This window comes from Melanotaenia boesemani, chromosome 22, assembly GCF_017639745.1.
Source record: "Melanotaenia boesemani isolate fMelBoe1 chromosome 22, fMelBoe1.pri, whole genome shotgun sequence".
Lineage (NCBI taxonomy): Eukaryota > Metazoa > Chordata > Actinopteri > Atheriniformes > Melanotaeniidae > Melanotaenia > Melanotaenia boesemani.
Window position 1 is genome coordinate 606,447 of NC_055703.1, and position 6,744 is coordinate 613,190.

Consider the following 6,744-nt stretch of genomic DNA (forward strand, 5'->3'; position numbering starts at 1 on the left):
GAGCATCTGAATGTGGAGCTGAAATGGAGACTCATCAGACCAGCAACGTTTCTCCATCTTCTATTGTCCAGTGTTGGTGAGTGTGTGTGAATTGTAGCCTCAGTTTCCTGTTCTTAGCTGGCAGGAGGCACCTGGTGTGTCTTCTGCTGCATCCTGGTCCAGACAACTGCTGTTCTGGATATTTTCTCTTCTTCAGACCATCTCTGGAAACCCTGGAGATGGTTGCGGGTGGAAATCCCAGTAAATACTCCGACCAACAACCACGCCACGTTCAAAGTCTCTGAAATCCTCTTTCTTCATCATTCTGATGCTCAGTTTGAACTTCATCAAGTCGTCTTCACCACTACATGCTGCCGTGTGATTGGCTGGTTGGATATTTGTGTTAAGAAGCAGGTGAGCAGTTGGAACTGATGAAGTGGATGGTGGGTGTAGAATATTAGAAGCCAGTTTATTCTGGTATCATTAAATATCAGGAACAGAGTTCAGTTTCAGAGTCGTGATTTCTGTCCTAAAACGACTGAAGAGAAAGTTGCTAACAATTTTATTTTATGTAAGAATTGATCAGTCTCCTCTTTCTCAGTCTATAAATAACCTTTAGACATCCGTCCGTCCCGTGTCCGTCACCAGAACTGGTTTCCAGCAGAAAGTCTGACTGAACCAGTTTCCTGTGTGGAGGCAGACACACCATCTGAGGAGATGCATCCGTGAAGTTATCATACACACGAGCACATGCTCCCCGTTTCCATGGAGACAAGCATCTCCTCGTGGAGGCTGGATTCCATCCCTTTCTTCTTTGCTTTCTGTTCTCCACCAAGGCCTGTAGGTTTGGCAGGAGAGACTCGAAGGAGGAATTTCAGCTGAAACACAGAGCCGCCTACTCGGAATGTGATTCATCTGAAGCAAACAATAAAAACAACAGTAAAGCAGGCTGGACTCGAATGACGCTTCTACTTTACCTTAAAGAGAACATGAGGGGTGCTTAACATAATCCATTATAAACCAGCCAGTTGAGGAGAAATAAAAACAAAGAGGGAATAAGCAGGCTCCGTTTAGAGTTTCTAAATAAGACAGAAGTTATTGGAAAGCTGTGTTCAGAGAAATGTTCAACATGTGGAGCAAAGAGGTGGATGGATGACTCCAACCATCAGTTATCTGTTTCTTTTCAAGCTGCTGTCTTGGAAAATATCCTAATTAATTCATATTTATGTCGACGCATCATATTCTCATGAACTATTTGTAGCAAATCCTACGAAAAGTTATTATTCAGTGTTTCAGTTCTGGTAAGAGTTAAACTGGCAAAGGAAAGTAGATAAAAACACGTGAACACAGCAGGTCTTTATTCTAAAACATGTGATCTGAGTACCGGGGGGCCGGTGCCCCAGTAGTGCCCTACGGCTAACACCCTGCTTGGAAGTAGCTCAGAAATTCAGAAAAACAGAACCATTTTTTGTAGTTTTAATTAGTTGCCCAATGAATCATTTCAGCTTTTTATGTTGTGATTATTATTAGAAAATAAAGAGCCCAACGTGACATGTCTGATACTTAAGAGTTTCTGAGACGCTCTGCATCACTTTATGGTAAAAACTTTGCTCAAAATCCTGTTAAACTCAATCTGATACTTGTCTTCTGCCCCCTAACAGAAACCGGGAAGCAGAAAAACCACACTATGATCTTTGATGTGTCACTTGGTCACAATTCTAATAATTACAATTAGTAATAAATATCAATAACTGGTAATATCAATTTTGTTTTTACAAATTTGGTTAAAGGGCCAACTTAAGCCGTTATATTCATTGGACCTTTTTTTTAACCATTTTTTCATGGGTTGGGCCTTTAAGAATTAATAAATCAATGCAGTATTTAAAGAACGGTGTTATAGACCAGGCTGCTCTCACATAGTTCGTATGATTTTCCTAAAGACATGGGACCAGCTGTTGTAAAGAGCTCTGGACCTGAGCTCAGCTGATCTCCTGACATTATGCCGGGGCTCAGACCTCCTCTACCGGGGTCCCCTCTGTGAGATAGATGCTGTCATACCTCGGCAGGTTATGTCCACATGCTCTGGCTCGGTTCCTCTTTGAGGGTTTACTGGTCTGGAATCTTTGATGTGCTGTCCAGTAAAAGGCAAGGCCAATTTATTTGTATAGCACATTTCATATACAAGACAATTCAAAGTGCTTTACATAAAACATAAAAACATTACAGCAAGGTGCAGAGGAAGAAAAAAATACAAGTGCATCAAAAAAACAAAGATTAAAAAAGATAAAACTGATTACATAAAAACAGCAAGAAAAAGCTCAGATAAAGAAATAAAGTTAAGATTTCAGCGTAAAAGAACCAAGTGCAGATCTGGACTTCTGAGTGGGAGAAGTATCATTCTAATCCTCTGACTGCATCATTGGTGCAGCATCCGCTCCATCAGTGGGAAAAAGGGAATATAAAGCGTCAGAGGTTGAAAGTGAAGGTCCTGAAACTGCTGCTTCTGCTCCTGCAGAACCTGGACCAGCTGTCCCTTCTTCCTGCAGAGCTGCTGTAGGTCTAAAAGACGAAGAGTCTGATGCAGCTGAAGCCTCGTTCTGGACGATCCTAGATAATAATCATTATATCTTTACTCTGTCCTTCCTTCCCGCAGGTCAGGGATCCTGGAAGTATGATGTTTGTTCGCTTTTATTTCAGCTATTTTTAAGCACATAAAATAAATTCAAGTAAATTGATTTTTCTTCTTTTTTCCAAGTGAATGCTTCTGTGAAAACATCAAGCAGGCTGTCAGGATAAAGCAGCAGATTAGAAGATCATTACGAGCTAAAAGCTGCTGTGAACTGGTGTTTTTTGGTCCTCCAGCTACTCTGACGTCTCCGGGTTGTGACTTCCTCGGCTTCAGGATTTAACTGATACATTTTTCTTTAACTACTCCAGCAGAGTTTCAGGAAACAGCAGCAGATCATCTCAGGGTTCGTTACAAAGAGCGTTCAGAGTTTGTATGTAATTAAAAGGACTTCAAAACCAGTTCTGAAAGAAACTGGAAACCAGCTGCTGGAGCTGGACCAGTGTGCTCTCCTTTCTTGGTTCTGCTTGGTAGTCCGCCTGCAGACTTATGAACAAGTTCAAGTCTTTACTTGTCTTTGGAAGGTCAGTGAAAGGTGTGTTCAGTCTTTCAGCATGTTTTTCAGAAATAAACTCATTTCTGTGATATTTCTGAGGTGGCAGGATGATGATTTGTGACCAAAGGCTCAAATCTGAGTCCTACACATCGGTTTGTTGGCTTCTTTGTTTGCTTTGCTGTGTGGAGTATTCGTACCGGTGGGAATCAGCCGTTAATGACAGCAGTCATTCGCAAACACGCTCTCCCCATTAAAGCAAACAGCTGACTGTAAGCGGCTCCTACAGTCGGAGTCAGCTGTTTTTATCCAGTCAGTAAAACTGATGTTGTTGTTGATATAAAACCTTAAAAGCCTCCACATTTTAACACAATGTCCTAACTGTTATAGGAGCTCTGCATGACTGTTCATGCATAGCAACAACATTTTAAACACATCATCTTGCATAACACAGCTGCAGCACGGCCGTCTGAAGGTTTCTTGACTTCTCTGTTAGGATGACTGTAACCAGGGGCAACCAGATGAAGCCTCAGCCCTGCTGATACACACAAAGCCTGCCGCGGGTTTCATCGCTCAGAGATGTTCTCACAGGATATGGACAATAAATATAGATTTTTAAGATAGTTTATTATTCAGCCTACCACATGTTAAAACTGATGCAGCTGTTTGTCTCTACCAGAGAATCCAGTGATTCTGGACCTGACTGTCACATTGTGATAAAAAGAAAAGAATCTCTGTTCAGTCTTCAGTTAAACTGGCTGAGATCACATAGAAGAGAAGAGCAGCAGCAGACACAGAGACACCGATTCTCCACCTTCATCTGCTCCATCATGTCTCTTCTTCTGTTTTCTTTCTCCTAAAACACGAAGTAGGATGAAGCTGCTCTAACATCCATCAGTGTGCTGGAATGGATTTTTATTTCATTAACAAATGACACTTTGTGGAAGTGTTTAACGTGTCTATTCACACTGATTCCTGCTAACTGCACAGTTTCAGAGGGAGTTCCACGTTGCTCCACATTTAAAGGAGTTTAAAGATTAGTGGTAGACGTGATCGTATTTGGGCCGATGTTTTGTCCCAGTCTAGTCCTGGTGTAAGTGGATGCAGCTTGGAAATGGACTTCTGTAAAATCTAAGGCATGCAAAGTAAGCATAACAAATAAGGAGAAAACTTAGTGACTAACAGCATTTCCAAGGATAAAACCCTCCAACTCTTGGATACTAATATTCCCATCCAGCAGCTGAAGAGCTTTGACCTGACAAACATTTCTAGGCTGCAAGAGAAATCATTTGATTAGTTTTTCTTCACCAGACTCAGCAATGTACACCTGGACTGCACATAAACCTTTTTCAAAACATGTGCTCATCCATTTCTGTGGACAACAGATCACTCAGGCTGAAAAGCTGCTCAACCTGAGTGATAGTAGTGAACAGATGCCTCTCCAGGATCTACTTCCAGAGTCACACTCGACAGAAAGACAGCGGCAACTCTGTGGTGAACATCCCTCCATCTACCGTCACCTGCCGTCCTCCTGAGACATCTGCAGGTTCCTGTTGCTTAGTAATCGTCTTCAGTGCTATGATTAAGGTGAGCTTCAAAGCTCCGGACACGCTCATTACACACTGCTGGCTGCATAATGAATCCCAGAGAGGAAGATGGTTAACAACGGCAGTCTTTATAATCAGACTCACTACTCTGTTCCTCTACCTGGCCCAGCAGCAGCAGCAGAAGAAGAAGAAGAAGAAGAAGAAGACGTCACCCAGATTATTTAAGCTGCTGACCTTTTCCGGTCAGGCAGTGTCTCAACATGATGCTACAAGCAGCCAGCAAGCTCATTTCCTCGTCTTTCATGTCCCACAGTTCACACAGATTAACTGTCTTTGATGTGCCTTGAGATGACATTAAAGCTGGGCAGCTTTGAAATAAAACCAGTTTTAAATTAAAACCTGACTTGCAATCATATCCATAAATTGAGCTGCGTAACACGGAAGCTAAGCTCCTGGCAGGTGTCATGTTAGACACGTTTTACCCCACATCCTTGCTTATTTAATCAAAAACTTTCAATAGTTATACAAATCTGTACACAAAGCAAGGAAAGTTCATGGTTGCTCACGTTTGAATATAATAAATTTTCTATTCTATATAATAAAAATAATGGACGTAGGAATGAGTAAAGTAGTCCTAGTAACAGATTCCTGTTATTGGGATTACAGGACCTGCTTGTTGTGGTTTACTGTCCTGTTCTTCCTTTTTCTAATTCCTTGCATGTTTTTATGTTCAGAATGGTCCTTTCTTTTTCTTAATTTTCCTTTTTTAATATATGTATATATTTAGCCCTGCTTATTGAACAGTAATATAGGGGAGGTTTTGGTTTTAAACTCCTGGGAAACAGCTGTGGACAACTTAGCTGACTAGTGGTAACATGTGGATAATTGCTGGTTAAATGACTCGGGAGGAGACTGGGGGCGGCAGCTACTGAGAGCCCCTGGCGTGTTGTCCTGCCACCAAACCCTGCTAATTTCTTAGCGATTGTGGTCTCCTGTGGCTGCTGCAAGCGGCCACCTCTGTCTAGCTGCCACAGAGTCTGGCCTGGGCTGTCCTCTGCTCTGGGTCTGCAGCATCTCCAGCCCACACCGAAGTGGTGATCCTGTGGACTTGGTTGGAAGTTACTGGGAGCTAGATTACTCCCAGTTCAAGGGTAAGTTCTGCCTCCTCAACAGTAAAACTGTACTGCCACCAGTTCATTGCAGGTTACACAGACCGGTCTGCTGCTCATGGCTCAGGTTGATTTAAGTTGTTTTGTAGTTTGATTATTTTGGGCCTACATTTTAATCTCAGTTCTATGCTGTTGCTTTGTCTGGAGTTACTAGCGGCTTCTGTCTTTGTTTTTTGTGACTGTTTGTGGCGTTTTGGGACATTGAGAACAATTAAGCTGATTCAGTCCTGTGTCCCAGTTCAGGGTCTACACACTTCCAAGAGCAGATTCGTCGGCTACATACGTCATCATATGCTGGTTGCTGCTGGTGGTGCATCCTTCACTGTCTTTTCTCCCAGAATTCATTTCACACAAGATGACGGCGAGTAAGCAACAAAGCTTCTGTCAAATAAAAGAACAAAATATAAAATATGTTTGAGTCCAATCACAACCTATGAAGAATTTTAAGAATGTAAGAAAACTCAGACGAATCAGAACCGGTTCTGTTTGCTGAACTTCTTTCTGACACCAACGCTGCTCCCTGTGAAGCTCCGTTTCTTCCTCCCCCTGGACGCATCCGCACGTGCCCAAAAGAAGCACTTCCTCCATCACAAGACACGTCTGTTAACACTGTCGGCTTCTTTTATTGGTCGGGACTGAGAAACGAGTTCTCCCTCCAGTTCGCTCCACGCTACTGGTTTCTACTGGTGTCCGTTATGGTTGAACTCACAGGCGCGTCAAGTCAGCCACAGACAGCGAGGGAGAAACCGGAAGTTACGATGCTCCGCCTTCAGAATCAGATGAACATCGAGAGAGATTATCATCAACATGTAGAACAAAATTATAACTTTAAAAACATGTTTGCATTCCAGTCTGCGGACAGGGTTGATTTATTACCTACACACTAAGTTAATTTTGGAGGTGCTAAAATGAAAGCTCAAGCTGCATGAG